This window comes from Falco punctatus, assembly GCF_963210335.1.
Source record: "Falco punctatus genome assembly, chromosome: 5".
NCBI classification, from domain to species: Eukaryota; Metazoa; Chordata; class Aves; order Falconiformes; family Falconidae; genus Falco; species Falco punctatus.
Genome location: NC_137584.1, coordinates 42,977,974 through 42,999,338, shown reverse-complemented (window position 1 = coordinate 42,999,338; position 21,365 = coordinate 42,977,974). Strand labels below are relative to the sequence as shown.

At 44.3% G+C, this 21,365-nt stretch overlaps 1 protein-coding gene across 13 annotated transcripts in view; it reads right to left on the bottom strand.

The window, feature by feature from the left end:
- STX11 (syntaxin 11) overlaps positions 1 to 21,318 on the bottom strand; it is a 54,549-nt gene extending 33,231 nt beyond the window's left edge. For all 13 annotated transcript variants that reach the window (XM_080390611.1, XM_080390618.1, XM_080390622.1 and 10 more), the window contains exon 1: positions 635 to 21,318. The gene's annotated coding sequence lies outside the window, so the exon portion shown is untranslated. The remainder of the gene's footprint in view (positions 1 to 634) is intronic.
- Between the last annotated feature and the right edge of the window lie 47 nt (positions 21,319 to 21,365).

Genomic DNA, 21,365 nt, shown 5'->3' with positions numbered 1-21,365 from the left:
AACCAAATTGTCTACAAAATCTGCTCTGGAGCTATTTGTAACCACACAAGAGTGTATTCATAACCACATATGAGCACTATGAATTAAATTTTAATACTCATTAAGCCAGAGAAACAAGGCAGCTAGAAATGCAGACACCCGTTGGGACTGGACGAGGAGACTCCGTATTTGAAAGCACCTCTGGTTTTCCCTCGTCCTGTGCAAAACCCAGCTGCCTCTTTTGACGGACCAGAGCTACCTGAAGGCAGCCAAGGCACCTCCGGACCCGAAAGCCCGGTGGCCATCCCAGGTGGCCATCCCCTGCCGTCTCTTCTGCCTCTGCAGAAAGCCCCGCGGCTCCTCCCGCCTTGCCGCGCTGCGCGCACGCACCGGGACTCACCCCGAAGGCAGGGGACGGGGCGGCAGGGATGGCGCTGCCCTCCGCCCGGCGCTCGGGGACTCCAGCTCATGCTAAGCGCTGCTCGGGGATACGGCAGGACTCCCGGCCCGGGAGCTGACACCGGCTCTCTGCCGCCGCCGTCGTGCCCAGGGTGAAGGAGCCCAGCCCAGCCCGGCCCAGCCTGGCCCAGCCCAGCCCGGCCCGGCCCCCGAGGAAAGCGCCGGCTCGTCCTCCCCCATCCCGGCAAGTACTCACCCCGGGCAGGGCAGAGCGGCCCGGCCGGCCCCGTCCCGGCTGCTCCCCGGCGCTGCTCCCCGCGGTACCGCTGCCGCCGCGGCGCCCCCGCCGTCGAGGCAAGCGCTAGTCCCCGCGGAGGTCCCGCCCCCGCCGCCCGGTCACCCGCCTATTGGCTGCGCAAGGGGTGATTTGCATAACGGCGCCCCGCCCCTGGCGGACTGGCATCGCGGCCGTCGAGGGGCGGATGGAGGGGCCGCGTGCGCCGTGTCCCCTTCCTCCTCCTCCTCCTCCTCCTCCTCCTCCTCCTCAGCCTTCCCCGTCCCCTCGCGGCGGCGCTCGGCTCGCACTTCCCAGCGGGGGGAAAGCCCGCCCCGACGGTGCTGGGAAACGTGGGTGGGCTGCGGTTGCCCGTATCTTTGCCGCCGTCCCCATGGACCCCCCTGCCCTTTCCTGCCCTCGCCTCGTCGCGGGAAGCGGGGGCTTTCCGATCCCCGCCGCCCGGCCGCGAGGGGGTGAGGGGGCGGGGCGGGGGGCAGGCGGGGAGGCCCCGGACGGACCGGGAGCTAAAACCGAGGGGGCGGGCGGGCGCCTGCGGAGCGAGCCGGGGCCAGGCACCGCCCCGAGCACCTCCTCGTCCCGTCCCGTCCCGCCCCATCCCCCGCTGCGTGATGCAGCGACGCCCGACCCGTCCTGCCGGCTCGAGACGTGCGTGACGAAATGGGGCGTCAGAGGAGCTGCAGGGAACGTCATTCGGACAAATGGCTGCTGCTTCGCGTGGGCAAGAGAAGGAGCACTCTGGGCCGTGCTTCGGGGGAAGGGTCAAAGTTAGCCCGGGTTTGGCTGGTGACTTCGACTCTGATAACTTTGACCATTCCTGGGGAAAAAACCCACCACCTTCCCCATCATTCTAACTGAACATAAAAACCCACCAAAACCAAACAAACAACCCCCCTAAGCAAACAACAAAACACCCTCCAAAAAAACCCAAACAACAAAACGTTGATCACACATTGTTAATACACAATAATAATACACATTAATAAGTCACACAAGTAGTTAGAGAGGTTGTTCATGTCTTTCTGAGATAGGAAGTTTTTTTCTTTTCTTTAACATCTTGGACATTTCTTTGGGCCTACTTTTTTCTTCCTTTCACCACAAAAGCTGGCAATAATTTGAATCTGAAGTTACTTTTTTCTTAGTGCCAAGTGGGAGATGAAAGAGCAACTGTGCTTTCCTGAGCCGCTGTCAGTTATAATAAGGCTCCAATTTTATTTTTTTTTACATTGCATCAGTCCCATCCTGGGTGTGCCGAAAGAAAACTCTGTCATGATGGAGACAGTTGCAGAGATGTAGGAAGCCTCTTCCCTCCTTATTTTCTATGCTGTTGTTGTGTCAGAAAAAAAACCCTTAAGCAATACGTAAATACTTGAGGTTTAACAGTCAGTTAAAAATCTATCTGACAGCTCTTTCTCCTTGAAAAATTCAGGACTGTACTGCAGGCTTCTTCCATGTGGAGTCTTTGCTGGAATTTTTCTTGTAGACCTTGATGCTGGAGCTGAATTTTGGCAGGTGGGTCCCATCGGTCCTGAGGGCACTGAATTATGAGTGGGATTTTGCTTCTTTTCCAAGCTGCTGCTCTGTGAGACCCGCTGTGGCATCCCCAACACACGGGCAGATGCCTTCCTCTTTGCCACTGGACCACAAAAAGCAAATGGTCCTTTAATGTTTTTAATGCAAGTGGAGCTGAAAATAAAGCTGCCTGTTAAGGTAACATCATGGGTAATCAAAGATACAAGCTGCTTTGTATAGCATGGAACAACAATTACAAATTAACCTGCTGTTGTTGCAGCAGAGGCAAAGCTATGGGGGCATTGATTGATGTGTCTGATGACCCGACCAAGAGCAAAATGCCCATCTAGAAACATCTGGTATCTTCCTTATGATTTGTGAGGAGGGTATGGAAGACCAAATAGATGAGCGGCAAGTCTCCTCTACTTTGGGAGAGACTTCAGGTACAATTTCAGTAGATGAGTAGCAGCTAAGGTAGCAATATTGTTAAATTACTAACTTTCTAAGAAAGGAAACAAAGTGTAAGAGGGCTTCATTATTTCTATAAATTTTGTCACCTAGATTAGACAAGGTTAAATAAGGTTGAAAGCTTTCAGAGACAGCCAGCTAATTAAGCTACATGAATCGGTAGCTAAAAAAAAAAAAAAATCACCATTGACAAACAAGGACCCTGAAGTGCTTGAGCATATTATGTTGCTAGATCCTACAAAGGGTGCCCATTTGCATGGTGTTATGAGAAACAAACCCAAGTCAGTCATATGAAAGGACTGCCATGTCATCATACGTATGAAAGACACTTGTTTTAGACTATTATGCTCATTTCAGTCACTTCTGGAACAGCATGGACAGTGTAGATTGATAATGAAAATGATTGGACAGAGAGAAGTGATTTGCCCATAAAAAAAAGATTTTAAATGTTCAGTCTTGTCATTTTATCCTCCCTGAGCTCTGAGCAGTGCTACGCACAAAGTTACAAAAGCACCAAAACAATATTTTCACTTTGTACTATCTCTTATTATATGAGAGACATTTAATGAAAAATTGTCATTTACCAGTGAAAGGAAATACTTGATTTACATAGATAAAGGCAGAATTAGAGATGCCAGTAATTTTTTTAAAGGAGTTTGGGCACCATAATGGTCAATATACCTGGAGACAGGAAGCCTCTCTCTTCTTTTTTTTCTCTGAAGCATTGGGTTTTTTCCTTAAAGACTTATAAAGCTGAGCTAGATCTTGAGTGATGACTTTGGATGAGCCAGATTTTACTTCCAGTTTCCTCATCTCTAGCAAGAAGAAAGACATCATTACTTTCAGTGCTCATAAATGTGTAGTGAAAAGTAATACATAAACAATTTGGAGTCTTGTGTATGTCAAAATACCCTGAGGGTGTGTAATATTTCAAGGACAAGCCACAGAGCAGAGGGGCTGTCTGCACCAGGGAGACCCGCTGTCTCTCTGCTTTGGTGCCTGATGCTTCTACCCAGGTTGCTTACCAGGGTAATCAGAGAAGAGCCTAATCAACTTTCTTCCAAACCCCAAGAAATCAGAAATTACATGCATGCAGATTTCTCTTTGCTACCAATTGACAACATCTCCAGCCATCTGGGACTTCTGGGGATCTCAGTTTCAGGAAAGAGCAGTTTCACCAGGCCAATTATCTACTTTCAATTCTACACCCTAATCTACTACGTAGAAATACCTCTATGTTTGTCTGGAGTTTACCCATTTATACAGAACTGTTTGCACCCATAACACCTGCACTAATTTCAAGTATGGAGTTATAGCATTGTCAATCTACAATAACTGGCACTTTGAAACTTTTAGCGAAAAATAGAGCTAAAAATTGCTACCAGTTCAGTTCTATATCACGGAGCCAGTTCTCAGACACATACAAAATTCATGTATGCTTTTCTGGATGTGCAGTACAAACGAAACTCTTTTAAGCTGGAATCAGGGCTGATGTAATCTACCTTACAGTGATTCAATTAAATTACTGTTTCATTGTCCTGGATAAACAACTTTTTTCTTTTTAACCTCATGGATCAGTAAGTGCTCCTGAAATTACATGATTTATCAATTGCCAAGGTGAGTGGAGACTGACGCTTGGAAATTCTGTCACTATATTCACTACCAGTTCTTCAGCTGCAGTACTTCCACCTTGAGTAAGGCCCATCAAATGCTCCTGCTCTTGAGTTTTCACACATCCCTGCAGCCTTTGACAAAAGCTACTGACTTTACAGAACAGCTTCATCACTAAACGTTGCTGATGTAAAGAGATCCTCCTTGGTTGCATGAGGAACACTGATGGAAAGGACTCGGAAGCCGTGTCTCCACAGCTAACTAAATCCACCTTCATTCTTTGCTGAAGCCAGTGGACTTACTTGGATTTACAAGGGATAACACAGTGCTCTACATATTGAGCCCTGCAGATGTTTTTCTTTTTGCTTTCCTTTTCTCTCCTTCATTAGGAAGGAAGAAGGCTGTTAGAAGAGGATGGGGTGCTGAAAGCTGTACAGATGTAATTGCTGCGGAGCACAGAGCCCTGTGCTAGGGCCCTGTCTCTTGCTTACTTAGGAAAGGATTTAACATTCTTCTCCAATTATGCCTGAAAGGCATGTGCAGCCAGTCCTGGGTATAATGCCTCTGAATTCCATGTGAACCACAACTTGGCACCCATGCATGGCTTGAAAGGTTCATTACTCATATCTGAGTTCTTAAAGAGCTGCAAATCTAGTTACGGTTGTATTAAATGCCAGATTGGATGTACAGGAAATAGCCCTGGGACTTCTGTTGTCTCGGGAGATGACGGCAGGTGCCAGCATGTTTCGCTAAGCTAGTAACCGATGAATGAACAAATTCAAAATATTTTCACATGAAGGGTGTAAACATGTATAGTTAACTGGAGCTGATGGAACAACGCTGATTTCTGGGAGCTGAAGGTTTGGTTGATACCAGGTAAGGAACTGGATTTCTCTGCTGATGTCACAGCTTGTGACTGCAAGAGTATGGCCCAGATATATAATGTGACAAGGATCCTGTCACGTCAGCTGGCCTAATGAAAAGTATTACCTAACCCTATTGCTATACTTCAGTAAAGACGTGTATTCTAACTCCTGTTATCAGACAGGAGTAAGGTATCTCTCCTGTACATTTGCATACCCATAGATTAAGAGCAACTAGCTTCTGCACTGTAGGAAGTGCTTTGTAACCTGGTAGAGCAAAAAGGACAACTTTATGACAGTCAAGAGGGATCAAAAAGCCAGATGAGGAAGGCACATAGCAGGTACTTGGATTTCATTATAGTCCCAGTAACAGCAGGTTCTAGGAGCAAGTTCATATTGTCAAAAACTACACGCCCCATCACTACTCTGAGCAGAAAATGACCAGGCTGTATATCAGATGTGAAGGGAGATGTACCTGGTGGGTGAGAACATCCAGGGGTTAAAAGCCTTAGAAACCTTAGAAAGGGTCTGGTATAGAATAAATAGACCTTCAAAAGAGGGCCATTGGAAAATGAGAACATTTCCATAGCTTTTTGGAGCATCCTTTTCAAATTATTAGTCTTTCAGAGAAAAGGTGTTGCTTTCTAAAACCCATCAAGTTTCGATGAACTAGAACAATTATCTCCTAGGATCACATCAACATAAATTTTACACAGCCATGTTGATGGATCACCATATTCATGCTGCCAGTGCGTTTCAACAAGCAATATAACAATATTCATCCAGAAAGGCGTGGGGAGCCTGCACAAACTGCACGGTGTGTTTCTGTACCGTGCAGGTCCCCTCCTCTGGAGGCACGCTGCACCAGTGGAAACCTTCCAGGTGGCTTTGTGGCTAGATCTAAATGCCTTGTAGCAGACCTACCCAAGGGTAGCATGGCAGTGATGTGTTATAGATCTAAGAAGAAAAAGAAAAGCTTTTTGGTTAGCTGGAGGTGAGAGAAGAATCTTTTGGGATCATTCAGCTGCGAATACACAGCCAGGGAGCAATACATTTCACAGCCCAGTCATGACCGATTGCTGCCCAGGGTTCTCTGTGAATGGCAAGGCAGATGGCAGCTAGGCAAGTTGTACGTGACATGGTAACAGCATGACAGATTTCCGTGGAATGAAACAGTCAGTGTTAATGTTTGCATTTTACAGGGAAGTGTTTTAGCTAGAAAAAGCTAAACATTAATGGTACATGTCAAAGTAGAGGGGTATTTGTCAAGCAACTTGCAAAATTTTTCTGAGAAAAGTGAAGGATTATATTTTATCTTTGAAACCTGTCTGTCAACTGGCAAGTATCGCAGGATTCTGGGAGGCAGCTGTTCCTGGCTGTGCTTCAAGCCTCATAGTTAAGAAATGCAAAGGTAGGAAGTACTGGGGGCACTGAATAGCTATGCAGTAACGCCACAGGAGCCCACAGGTCTCCTCTCATTTACTTCAGCCAGGGATTATCTCTGTACATGAAGCATCTATGCAATAAAGTGAGTAAGGCAGAAGGGCAACTTAATAGCTGCACTGTTTTTATAAAGCTTTTATAAAGCTACTGGCTTTTGATGGATGTAGCTGCCTTGGTGGTTGGATACAGAAAGCTCAAACCTGACCAAATCTGCTGGAGTCCTGGGTGAGTCCCTGCCTGAGACACTGCCTGGCTGGCTCTGTGCTCAGAGGCAGCGATGGGTGAGAAAGACTCTGCAGCAGCTGAGATGTACAGTCACATTTTCATGTGAAGCAACTATTAACTTCCAAGTAAATGACTGTGCATCCCTCAGGATGCAGCTGGGCATTGGCACTGTTACACAGATCCCTTAACTTCTGGATCTTTGAAAGCATCAGATGCTGGCTTTTTCATTTGCTCCGTTCATAGCTGAATGAGCAAACTGATAGGGAAGTCCCAACAGATGAACTAAAACCAGAGCACACAGCCTCTATACCCATTTATCAACCTAGAGAATTATTTCACCTGAAAAATGTGTTATACATATATATACTTTACAAACAGTATGTCTGTGTAGGTTGTGTGTTACTATGGCAAATAAGGAGGGCTGCGCTGTGCATACACAGTCAGTTATTATTTCTTCCTTGTACTTTCAGCTTCAGTGATGCAACCTGTCCTGGCTGTGCCTCTACTGTGAGCTGGATAAATATCTGCTAGGAATAATTCAGGTATGGCTGACGTTAAATTCAGGTGGGGAATGGATCGGTTGACTTCCTATACCTTATTTTAGCCTCATTTTCTAACTCTTTTTAAAATGTGTTAAGTTGTATTTAAATATTTATAAAATTATAAAATATTAAAATACACTAAAGTGTAAGACTACAGCTTCAGATGGGGTCAGTCAGTTCTCCAAAATTTAAGTCAATGTGTGAAAGTCTGTATTTCTTATTAAGCTAATAAACAGTTACAATGACATGACAGTTACAATGACGCGGTGAGATTTCGAAAGATTACAGAAAAACTATTATTAATATCATAGTAAAAAATATTGTAAGGTAAATTATGTACCTGTACTTTTAATCCTGAGAAGTGAATTCACACATATTTTTACTGAAAGAAAATAATTGCTGGAGCGAAACATCTAATATACATTTGTACCATGCCTGACAAAATAAGCCTTGCTTCTTGGCCAAGGTCAGCAGACAGTCCCCTGAGAGAAACACGGCAAAGATGGGGAACAAGCGCAGAAAACAATGTTACACACCCTTATGCTACATGGCCTTGAACCACGGGTTTTACTTCAGACCTGGCAGCTGATAGCAGCAGTGTTACACATGTAGGGAGGATGTTAAACACAGCGTCCGTCTTACAGAATAAATTTTTACAACATGATAGATAAACCAAAACCCAACTAACATATAATTATGCAAGAGAAGATCCTACATAAATGATTATTTTAAATACCGTTCACATTTAATATTAAGTCTACAGCATATACAATTGCTGTAAATGCCAATTTGGTGTGGATTTAAAATCAAGTGTAACTTAACAAAATAATTCAACAACAGATAAACAAAATTAGTCTCCTGAAATATCCAACAGCAAATTTGTTTAAAGTTCACCAATAATCACTGCTCAGAACACATCTAGAGAAGCAAGCCTATACTTCATTTCCATTCCAAATAACACACTAAATACCTGCATATCAGATTGCACATAGTCACTACCTGAAGATGACAGGAGGTAGACATGTCAGTTTCTGATAAAAAATATTTCTTTTATATGACATGGCAAGAAAATTTTCCAGGTGACATTTGAAATCTTGCCATATCTGCAGCTTTAGTGACAGTTAAATTCATTACATGCAAGATAATACTTCACAGAGACTTTTTCCTCCCCTTTCTTTCCTCAAGGGGGTCAGGTCACCTGCTCAACTGATGCTGTGCAGTCCCCTCCTTTAAATCCTATAGCAAACATGGGGGGCCAAAAGATGCGCTGAGATGCCAGATTCCCCACATTTCCGTCTCCAGGCACCCTGGAATATACAGCTTTCTTAAGGTTATTCCATTACCTCAATGGCTTTATGGCTCTGTCTCCCTCTGACTGGATTTTCCATGTAGGATTTAGCCCCTTATCGGTCACAGAGAAGAAGGTCATAATTACTCTTGCAAATCAAAATCACAACCAATTTGTGGGGCTACTCTGGTCAGTGAGAAGGTATGGATGTGATGTTTGGGAACCTCAGTAATGTTCTTTCTGCTGCCTTATGCTTTGCTTACTCTTGGGAAAGAGCAGACCTCCCTATTTCTGCAGAGCTACATGACCCAGAATGGTAGAGTTCTTAGTCCCTTTCCTTTCTTTTTGTAAGGAAGTCAACAGTTTGGAGATTCTGAGTATAAGCAGGATGTAGGTGAACTTGAGCAAGCCCAGCAGAGAGTCACCAAGGTGGTCAGAGTGTTGGAACGTGTGACTTGTGAGGAGAGTTCCCCACTATGGGGGAAAAGATTCCCCACTGTGAGGGAAATGAAGCATTGGAACAGGAGGTTTCCTGGACAATTTGTGGAATCTCTGTTCCTGGAGATTTTCAAGACCCAACTAGACAAAGCCCAGAGATACCTGCTCATAAATAAATGTTGATTCTGCTTTGAGCAGGAGATTGGAAAAAGTATCTCCCTGAGGTCTCTCCTGATCTGTGATTCTAACATGGTTCAAAGTCAACAGCTGTAGAGGCCAGACCTCCATGTGTCTAGAGGCAAAAGATGCTTCTCAAGAGGAAGCCCTTCAGTCCCACACCCCGCAGTACAAGAGCAGCCAGGCTCACCATCTACTGCCTGTTACTGCACAGACGGCTCGTTAGCGAAGGCAGCTCCTCATTAGTCAACGCTCTCACTGCAACCCGCCTACATTTCATTTTAATCTTGGTTACCAGTCCACTGAGTTTATTTTTCAGAGATTCATTGTTTATCATGACGCATATCTGCAGTTCAACTGTTTGTAGCTTTCTTTGAAAACAACTCTGTCTGCATTCAGGTGTCTGGGCAGAGCCATCTACCTACACCCTGTCTGTCAGTGCAAGGCATAAAACACACTCGTCTGGCACGAGCTGGTGGCCTGCCAGCCTATACTGCCAAACTGACACTGGATTAGTAGGTGCTGAGGTATATCCAGGCTGTTTGTGACTTGGTCACAGAATTTGAGCAGGCAGCTTAACAGTTTAACAAGTGTTTGCAGTATATTACAAGTCATAAGACAGATTGATTAGATGCAAACAAACTGTCTCCAATTTCTGTTACACACCCAGTAATAAACCCATCAGCCTTCAAACCTGTACTACATGGAAATTTTCAGAGTCTTATTCCTTGAAGATGAAAGGAGAAAGATGTGTCGGTTGTTGAAGTACAACATTTCACTCGCAAGATGATTTCCAAGTAATGATAGAAACCCTGCCATACATGTGGCTTTGTTGACAATTAAATTAAGTTGGTGGACTAAGCTAGGTTCTCAATATATGTGACAACAATAATAATAATATTGCATTACATTTATAAACTGTGTTCCACTTCAGGCTCTCTAAACCAATTTGCAAGCAATTAGTTAAAAAATACTGCTACGTGTATTGCTACCCGTGTATTATAGATGGGAAAGAAATCACAGAAAGCTTCAAAATGCCTACAGGTGTACAGGAAGCCTTGATCTAACTAGAAGTCGCATCCAAATCCCCTGAGTGCTAGTACTCTCCTTTCATGAAAAGGTTACATGTATTTTCACGTCTCTGCCTTTTTCTTACAGATATTTTGTTTCTCTTAAGGCTTATGCCTCTATACAGCCATCTTTCTACCTCTCTCCCTTAAAAAATGTCTTAGCTGTGAATGTTATACAGTTGGCATAGAAAATATTGTGTGCTACTTAATGAGAAATCTATGCCAGTTAAAATTAATTGCCAAATTCTGCCTTCAGTGAAGTCAATGGAACTTTTACCATGGCATCAAGTAAGACAGGCCCAATATTAAAATATACAGGAAGCGTGAGATGGAGGACAGACAGTGGGCTGTTTTGATACTGGTATAGAAGAGAATCAAAACATAACAATTAGGTGTCTTGGTGAGTGAATACACCATGTGTGCCCTCCAGCCAATGCCCGTAAGATAAGAACAAGAAAGCAAAATGAAATTAATTATACAAATGCTCTGGCAGCTGGCTTTGCCAGTTACAACACATATTTTTGATGAAATGCTTCCCAGATCCTAGACACAAGCCCAGACTAGCCCCCAGAATTCAGATACTTACACAACTGCAGATCACAACTAGACTTGTGATTGTCCCAACTTTCTCAGGAGCTGACCCAAAAATCCCCACTCTGACACCCCAAACCTTGGGGAAGCAGGGCTTCACACTCAGACACAGGCGTAGCAATCCAAACCCAGCACTACCACACATCTGTAAGACATGCTTTGCACTCGTGTACCTTCATTAGAGCACCTTTCTCAGAAAAAACCTTCTACCAAAGGTCTGTCTAAGCTCAGTCTGTGTCTTTCACAAGCCATGAATAACAGTCAGAAGAACGCTGTAACAAAGAGGTTGAAGGTGACATTTGTCTTGGAGGCAGCCCCCTAATAACCAACAGCTGTGGGATTTCTGAGATGGTGGTTGCATTCAAGCATTCAAGCAGCTGAAAAAGATACCATCACAGCCAGTGTAGAAGTTGTTGTTTGAATGGAGCATATTGGTAGAAGTACTTTAGAAGTGTAATCAGATGCATGACTCCTTCCCACCCCACCACCTCCTGGCTTATTCTGGGCAAACAGAGTTTAATTTTGTTTTGGGTAAGAAAGTGAAAATTTCCAGATTTGCTGTAAAGTGGTAGAACTTGTTGAAGTTAAGCATATGACTATCTCTGCATACAAATCAAAATGCAGCTCTTGAAGGAGCTCCACGGTGTACAGTGTGAGAAGGGCGAGAAATGTGTCAGCGTGAGTGGGCTTAGCTCAGACACTGCTCAAGGATGTAGGAGGAAACAGAAACTTAACTGACAATAAAATTTTCCAGAGGGCTGATTTACCCAAAGCAAGCCATTACTGTCATAACCAAGTCTCACTTAGAGATGATGTGCTGGGCTGAGCTGAGTCAGTGAGAAATCTTCAGGGACAGCTGGAGGCACAGCTGGGCGATGGGCACAGTGCAGCGCCAGCAGCGAGCCTGCTCTGCCACCAGTTCCGTGTGCGGCTTCTGGCAGGGGATTTCACTGCTGCTTGTGTCAATGTCCCTGCCTGTGCAATTAGGCTATGATTTTCCTTGCTTAGTATGGCCATCAAGAGTTAGTGCTTGTAGGATATTAGGCAGTTCTCAGAAGACAGACTATTGCACTTCCTAATAAGTTTTATAAAGGAAACAATGACATCTATAAAGCAGATGACTGCCCTCAACCCTATTTTTTTCTCTAGATTTATGGCTACCTTTTTCTTAAAGCACAGGTATATACTTCTGTTTCTTTGGCTGATGGAGCATTGGACAAACTCTCTCAATGCAAAGTTTTTTCTAATTCCTCTTGAGCATCAGATCTTCTAAGCTAAAAGGCCAATTTTTTCTCCCACAAACTGCAGGAAGATTTTGGCTTATGATTTCTTATGCCAGTTTTGGAATTCCACACATAGATGGACAAAAAGATCCACCTTCTTTCCTAACCCTAACTTACCATTGAAAATGGTTTATTGCAGAGTCCTTTAAACAGGGTTTTAATAGTCCCTTAAAAAAGGTGAAAAGCACTGATGCTGGCTCTTTGACTTAAGCTCCATGTGAGGATCTGTTAGGATAGCAATAGTGACTGTTTCTATTAGTGAAGGAAAACACAGATATTTTTTTTCCCCCTGTGTGAAGACACACTTGGCCATATCCCAGGGGTTATGGGAGAGAGAACAGAACAGCAGGGCATTTCAGAAGGAGACATTCCAGGGGTACCACTGAAATGATTCAAACTGTAATTAACTATCCCTGGCTACCTCAAAATACAGGTGCATGTGCATTTGGGAATGAGATGAGTATCAAATTGCAAACTGAGTCACTTGACAAGCTTGTTTTACCCTTCCAATTATGCAAGCAAGTTTGTGACGCAGCATCTATACAAGTCTATTCTTCACTGACAAGACAAATTGTTTCTGCAGATGAGTCAGTCAGAGCAGCCCTTTTCACAGTGGTAAATTCAGCAGGCAGCCACAGGATGGAAAAGATTGTGGAGCCTTTTTTCTGTATGCAGTTACCTACGTGAGATAGAGTAAATATGTTTTAAAGGAGAATAATCTTCAGCTCATCTTCACACAAGGAACTAATTAAATGGGAGAGAGAAAAGCTGTCATGGGATTACACTGATCAGTGTTCATGGTCCTTTAACTAAAAGATAATAGATTTTTTTTTTCTGATAGTGTTTTCTGTTGCTACTGTTGTGTCTTTGTCCCTTGCTTATAAAAATCATCCAGCAACTTGCTGCAATGGCAGCTGTAGTTGAGAATGGATTTATTTAATTGTCTTTGACGTTTCTTTCAACGGTTGCAAATAATTTCCTACATGTTGGAGTGTGACAGGGGTGGAGGTGTCATGCTAATTACAGGCAGTAAGAGACTCATGCACATATTGGCATGGGAATCTCTGCCCCAGCCTGCTCCTGGAATGTTGACTTTTTTTGCTGGCATATCCGGAACCCACAATAATCTTTCCTCACCCTTCAGGCTTGATTGTCTTGAGGTGCCAGGTAGGAATGACTGTTGCCAATGGTCTTAGTGCTTGAAATACCTAACCCTTAACACCTGCTGACAGAGCCTCTAGGCTGCATTTGGAGCTGAAAGTGAAGAACTCATCGGGTAGACTGCACTTCCCTCTCTCGGCCTGTAAGAAATATATTCCATTAATCCTGTTCAAAATCAGGTATCTTCACGCCCATGTCCAGAGGTGAATGTCACTGACAGCCACGTTGGTTGCTATTATAATCCCACCATGAGGCCATGAATGAGGGCCCACTGTGAACTGCAGTACAAACACCAGAGAACAGCTTAGCTAAGGAGCTCATTGTTACATTACACGAGGCTGAAAAAGACAGGGAAAAGGGAACAGAGAGACACAGTTTGCAAAGGTTTTAATTTCACGCTGAAGACTTTTCCAAAACGTCAAAAATGGGTTTCAGTACCCAGCTGTATATGAATACTGAATGTTCTGTTTTCCACAACAGCTATTCCGACTGCTATATCAGCCATCTTCTATATGATGTACGCACATCCTGTTGTGGCTCCAGATCACAGCCCCAGCACCGACAGTTTTCACAATGACTGGTGCTTTTCTTAAAGCCTCTGTCCCTGCAGCCATTTGAGTATGTGAACATTTCAGCTTTAACTTTCTAAAAGTAAATACCTTCAAACATCATACAAAAAAATACTTTGAAACATTTATGAAGAAAATCAAATACAAACTAAGTGAAATACAGAATCTCAAAATGCAAAAATAAAAAAAAAAAAAAAGAAGAAAGCAAACAACATATGTTAATTAAAAATGACAGGAAAAAAAAATCACCATTTTAAAAGCTTAATTAAAAATTTCCAGGTTCAGGTGATTTCTGAATGCCTGGGTTTAACAACACTTTCTCCATCAGTTTTGGGGATTTTGTATGGTACAAGGTTTCTCAGTTTGCATGCTGCTGAGGAGGTGGGAAGAAATCACAGAATCATGGAATGGTCAGGGTTGGAAGGGACCTCTGGAGACCATCTATTCCAACCTCCTGCTAAGGCAGGTTCTCCTGCAGCAGGTCACACAGGATCACATCCAGGCGGGTTTTGGATATCCCCAGAGAATAAGACTCCACAGCCTCTCTGGGCAAGCTGTTCCCATGCTCTCTCACCCTCAAGGTCTTCCTTAGATTCAGATGGAACTTCATGTGTTACAGCTCGTGCCCGTTGCCCTTTATCCTGTCACTGGGCACCACGGAAAAGAGCCTGGCCCCATCCTCTTGACATCCACCCTTCAGAGATCTGTACGCATTGATAAGATCCCTCTCAGCCTTCTCTTCTCCAGGCTGAACAGGCCCAGCTCTCTCAGCCTTTCCTCACAAGGGAGATGCTCCAGCCCCCTCACCACCTCTGGACCCTCTGCTGGACCCTCTCCAGTAGCTCCCTGTCTCTCTTGAAGTGGGCAGCCCAGCACCGGACACAGCACTCCAGATGGGGCCTCCCCGGGGCAGAGCAGAGGGGGAGGATCACCTCCCTCGGCCTGCTGGCCATGCTCCTCCTCGCAGCCCTCTGAGCTCTGCCGTTCAGCCAGTTCTCAGCCCACCTCACTGCACACTGGAGGGCTGGGAGAGACAGCTCTCACTTGCTGTTTAGAGGGTAGTTCTCTATTCCAAAGCCATCACTTTGAAAATAAAAGCCCCTCCACTAATGTGATTAGTTACTTCTTCAGGCTGAAAATAGAGATAATAATAGTCTGCCAGGTGAATTGAAATTGCTTGTGTGCATTACATTTTTGTAATGGGAAAGGTTTGTTCATGTCATCCATTTCTAAATAAAATGGAGTAATAATAGTAAATGTAACAAAAGACTATCCAAACTGCAGCTATATTCTGCGCACATTTTTCTTTGGGTGTCTTTCCTTCATTCACCTCAGATAAACTGTTGCAGCTAGTACAGGTATTAATTGTGTTCAATAAGGTGTACAAAGTAGCAATGATGAAAGATACAATTTTAAATAGGCCCTAGAAAAGTTCTCAGAAATGTACACAAGCTTAAATTAGAAGAAATTGATTTGACCGTTGGGTAGCTCTGTATATCATATCACTGTCTTCTTTCTATGTGCAGGGAATAGTAAGGACAGAGGAGGTGACTTTCCTTTTTTTAAGGCTGACTCTTGAAGCTGCTTAATGCAGCTGTTTCTTTTTTTATCTGCCACGTATCATGTTTTAAAAATACTGATTTCTTCAAAACAGTACTTAAAAATGTTCTGTACCGGAAGCCCATCTGTAACCAGCTTTTCCCCCCTCCACCTTCCCCCCTACACACACATGCACAAGTATTCATCATTTCTCCTGCCATTCACATTGGTGTCAACATCTTTATCTCAACAAAAATCTGTCATCTGTGCTCTGCACAGATGGGAAAACTCACATGTTGATGCACAGCAAGTCAGTTCATAAAAGCAAAAAATAACAGCAGAAGCATAGAGCCACTGATATCAGGGAGTCACCAACTCGTTTATTTGGTATGTGTTATACTAATTAATGTTACAAAATTTCTGGCTGTGGATTGCTTGTGGGGCAGACAGCAAAGTAGAGAGGGGTCAGCAATGGATATTTAGGAAATTAACATCCTTACAGAAGGAAGAATGTAACAGTTCTTTCTGTGCATCTCTAGGAAAAGCCAAACCAGTAACTGCCCGTTAACCACTTGTTTCTCAACTTGGGTTGGGAACTTCCTCATCTCAAATGAGAAATGTACATAAGCCTCTTGCATTTACTGTAAAAATTAAAGCTTTCACTAATAAGGCTATACAACATATCTCACTTTTCAGCTTTATCAAAGTATCGTTGTTTATTACCTTTAAGGCAGATAGAACACAATTTTCACACCACCAAGCACCACAGAGAAATTGATGTGTTCAAAGCGCAGCTCTTGATAACTCAGCATAAGTGTCATCTTGCTTGCTGGTTTCATTCTTGGGAATGCCTTGTTTATCACAAGCTGAAAATTGTTTAATTCACCAGATCCTCAAAATAAAAAAGTAAACTCAGAGTGTTGAGACTTGGCAAGGTATAAGCCACTAGAAGCAAGGTATTTATAGCCAGGACTGGGCAATGTTAGTACTGTATAGTGATAACCATCCCATCCATGCATTTTGGCATATGATTTGAGAGCTTGAAAGAGAACTGTTGATTTTGGAAAGCAAATATGCAAGGAGTACAAGCAGAAAGAGGTTATCTGTTTTAGAGTGTAATATTTATCATTATGTTATTGCTAAGCCACTGTCCATCATCTTTGAAAGGTCATGGAGGACAGGAGAGGTGCCTGAAGACTGGAGGGAAGCCAATGTCACTCCATCTTCAAAAAAGGGCAAGAAGGAGGAGCCAGGAAAATATAAGGCAGTCAGCCTCACCTCCATCCTTGGAAATGTGATGGAACAGCTCATCATGGAGGTCATCTCTAATCATGTGGAGGAAAAGAAGGTTATTAGGGGTAGTCGATGTGTATTCACCAAGGGGAAATTTATTAGGGACCAACCTAATAGCCTTCCATGATGGAGTGACTGGCTGGGTAGATGAGGACAGAGCGGTGGGTCTTGTCTACCTTGAACTCGCAAGGCTTTTGGCACTGTCTGCCATAACACCCTCAGAGGGAAGCCCAGGCAGTGTGGGTTGGATGAGTGGACAGCGAGGTGGGTTGAGAACTGGCTGAACGGCAGAGCTCAGGGGGCTGTGACCAGCGGCGCGGTCAGGCTGGAGGCCTGTGGCCAGCGGTGTGGCCCAGGGGTCAGTGCTGGGTCCAGTCCTGTCCAGCTTATCCACCAGTGCCCTGGGTGCAGGGCCAGAGCGCACCCTCCGCAAGGCTGCTGGTGGGACAGACCTGGCAGGAGCGGCTGATACAGCAGAGGCTGCGCGGCCCTTCAGCGAGACCTGGGCAGGCTGGAGAGCGGGGCAGAGAGGAGCCTGATGCAGTTCAACAGGGGCGAGTGTGGGGTCCTGCAGCTGGGGAGGAACAGCCCCCTGCACCAGTACAGGCTGGGGCTGACCTGCTGGAGGGCAGCTCTGTGCAGAAGGACCTGGGAGCCCTGGTGGACAGCAAGTTGCCCACGAGCCAGCACTGTGCCCTGGTGGCCAAGGCCAGTGGGATCCTGGGGGGCGTGAGGAGCAGCATGGCCAGCAGGCCGAGGGAGGTGATCCTCCCCCTCTGCTCTGCCCCGGGGAGGCCCCATCTGGAGTGCTGTGTCCGGTGCTGGGCTGCCCACTTCAAGAGAGACAGGGAGCTACTGGAGAGGGTCCAGCAGAGGGTCCAGAGGTGGTGAGGGGGCTGGAGCATCTCCCTTGTGAGGAAAGGCTGAGAGAGCTGGGCCTGTTCAGCCTGGAGAAGAGAAGGCTGAGAGGGATCTTATCAATGCGTACAGATCTCTGAAGGGTGGATGTCAAGAGGATGGGGCCAGGCTCTTTTCCGTGGTGCCCAGTGACAGGATAAAGGGCAACGGGCACGAGCTGTAACACATGAAGTTCCATCTGAATCTGAGGAAGAACTTCTTTACCTTGAGGGTAAGAGAGCATGGGCACAGGCTGCCCAGAGAGTTTGTGGAGTCTCCTTCTCTGAAGACATTCAAAACCCACCTGGATGTGATCGATCCTGTGTGACTTGCTGCAGGAGAACCTGCCTTAGCAGGAGGTTGGAATAGATGATCTCCAGAGGTCCCTTCCAACCCTGACCATTCCGTGATTCTGTGACCTCTGCAAACAATCAGTGAAGAATCCTGTTACAGCAGAAGCAACATATTTTTTTTAAAAATGTGCACTTTTAACAAATAAGGAAATCTTCCAGACATAGAAATTCATTTCTTATCATTATTTAATTTCTTGTCCCATTCTCTCCAGGCTAATGCAATCTCGAACATTTTTTTTCTCTGAAATTGTAATTACTGGATAAACCAATATAGTGAAGAATAGAGGAATTTCTGAAAAAAAAAAAGAAAAAAAAAGAAAAAAAAAGAGAAAAGAGACACACCTCTCATTTTATCATCTTTCTGGGTGTATGTTGGATTTTTGTATTAAAATTGTTGCATCCCCTTGTTTGTGCAATATTCATATCTTCACTCTTCTATCTTAAGAGTCAGGAAATGTAAAAACTAGGTTGTACCTTACAGTGGGCAGCCACTGTTCCTCTCTCGGTCCCGCAGTCTCCCAGCCTCCCGTTGTATGGAAGAGGAGTCGCTGCAAGTCCAACCCTGACATCCAGTGGCCACCGTGGCTCATGACACGCACCTGGTGACCGTTTGAAACCTGGCTGGAAGTGATACGCTTTTACTCTCCTAATAGATTATTTCAGCACTTAAACTAACACATTTGTGTGATTTCCGTAAGTAAGCATCGGTTGTTTCAGACTAATTTTTCAACATGACTTCAGAGACCAAGACATATAAATTAATCTGATAATTATATTTAATAGTATTCAGTACAAACCCCTTAAAATATCCTAAAATGCTAAATTGTTCAGGAATCCTAATTGCACAAGCATATTACCACTGAATAATACTTCTCTATTGATATTTCTACCTCTGTGCACACATGCATATTTATATACGTTCTCTCCCTTTACCCCAGTCCCTTAGTATTCCTAAACTTCAAATAAAAGTGCCCCAGGCATCTATTTTGCATGGACCTAACAAGAATAACAAGGCCCAACAACAGATATTATTTTTGTGTGGAAGAAGAAACAAAGATAAAGTGAATGTAATTGAACATAATTCTTCAAAGCTAGCAGCTGAAACTTTGTATTTTTCAAGTGAAACTTGAAGTTAGGTAATCATTTGTAAGTATTTGTTACTCACGTGTTGGGTGGTAATTTTACTACCTATTTTTTCTTCCTAGTATTGGTAAGCTTGTCTAGTATTTTTATAGGAGTTTTTGATCAAAGCCAATATAGAATGAAATTTTAGTACATATTTTCTTAGAGCTCTGGATGCCTGAATGCAATGTTTTAATCTGGCCCACTATCAAGCTTCCTGAAAATGTCACGTTTACACTTCCCTTTCAGGGTGTTTTTTTGAACTAGAACTTGAATGCCTGTTTGATTTAATGCAGCTATTACTCCTAGAAACTCCTGCAACAGCTGCAAGAGGTGGATAAGCTTCTAGGCATCTTTCTATTCCAAAGACTCATTATTTTAATCAATACATCTCCTGGCTTAGAGTTTCCAAGACGATAACTTCCAAACAGCACTGAGATCAGTCCTACGTGCCACTGTTGGCATTGAACATCTACAAAGCGTTAGCATCCTTCATACCATCTTGCTCTTTACAAAGATACCATTTACAAAAGAAATGAAAGCTTTCCCATGTTCAGAGTATGTCTTTCTTTGACTTTCTATATACCATCATATACAGAAACTCCTGAGGAGTTGCATTTGTGTGGTTTTTTCTCTTGGTCTCTGCAGAAGGAACCACAGAATACAACTGCTGTATCCAGCTGTGTGAACGGCTCCCTGCTAAGTAAGCCTTGATAGAAATGACTCAACAGATCCTCATAAAAATAATAATAATAAAAATATAGTCCTAATTTAGATTTTTGCACTAAAGGGTAAGGACAGTTCAGGACGGACGTTGTTTTGATGTTGCTTTCTGTGACCTTGGTTTTGTAAGACATTCGCTTTTAAACAAGTGGTTTATAATCATCCAGGTTTTCACAAAACATTTCTGTGGATTTCTTTTGACTACAGGGCATTTACAAGGACAGGAAGAAATAGCAAATAGCTCAGTGTCTTACGGGAAAAATTCTGGCAACGTGTCTTTCCTATTTTAAAACAAGTAATTAAAACCACTACTATCATATGAAAGCATGAATCATTTCATGCATTTTAAGCAACATTATGTAAGCTCTTGAATAGAGCTGGAGAAGATAGACTGCTTATTTGGTTGATGATAAAATTTATTTCGAGCTCCGCTTTGACCAAAGAAGATAGGCAATGCAATTTATAATTTCTGTGTTCTTTATACCCGCTTGTGAGTTTAATGTTCATAGAAAACACTACCTGCATTGCCAAAGAATATCTTTCAACAGCAATAATCTTGGCCTAAATCCCTTGACCCTGCTCAGCTGCAAAGCCTGACTGGGGAAAAGTAACCAAGAGCTCTGCACCTTGCAAAGCATCAGAGATGGGACCTACAGCACTTTCCCCCTGCTGCATGTAATAGAAGCAACCTTTCCAAACTACTTATTTCAGGAGGGCCCACAAATACCGTGCCCTTTTGCAGCCTTTCTGTAAGTGGACTTCTTGTATGAAAGCCACCGTAGGAAGCGCTGTGTTGCCCTCCAGCCAAGCAAAGGGCTAGCAAACAGGAGTGCTGGCTTGCTTTTGGCACCTCCTGGCTGGTTTTTTGGTAGCTTTTTCCTTTTTTCAGCACCAGACTTCCTGCAGCACTTGTTTAGGAAGCAGAACTGAGATGCAGTTTGTACAGAGACAGTGTCAGGAGCTGGGATAAGCTGTGCCCTGAAGTGTGAGCCTCAGGGTTTTGCTCTCCAATTTTCTTAAGTCTCCTAGCAAATGAAGACTTTCTGATGTTCTTCCCTATGACCGATTATCTACGTATTTTGTAGCCAAATTTGATAGCACATGCCCCTTTGATTCTCAGGTGAATTAAGCAGCAGTTACAATATCAAAGCCGTATCTTTGCTTTACAAATCAACTTGACTCCCCAGGCCTTGCGTGGCGGCTCAGCGGAGCGCCAGACCCGAGGCTCAGGCCTGCACCCGCCGAGGCGCCGAGCCCGCGGCCAACCCTCAGCGACTGGCTTCACAGTTAACGGCGTGTTACACATGCCGGCCCGAAGCTGCAGCTGTCGTTGGGCTTACTGTTGGGATTACTCAACTGCAGTAACTACGCCAGCAGGAATGTATTCTATTACAGATCGTATCTGTAGTTAATGACACCAGGGCCCAGCCTGGGCCCGCTGCCCCCCTCGCTGCCCCGGGCCAGGCCCGCTGCCGCCGCAGTCCGTCCGGCCGCGGGCGGGGGCAGACGGCCGCTCCCGGCAGA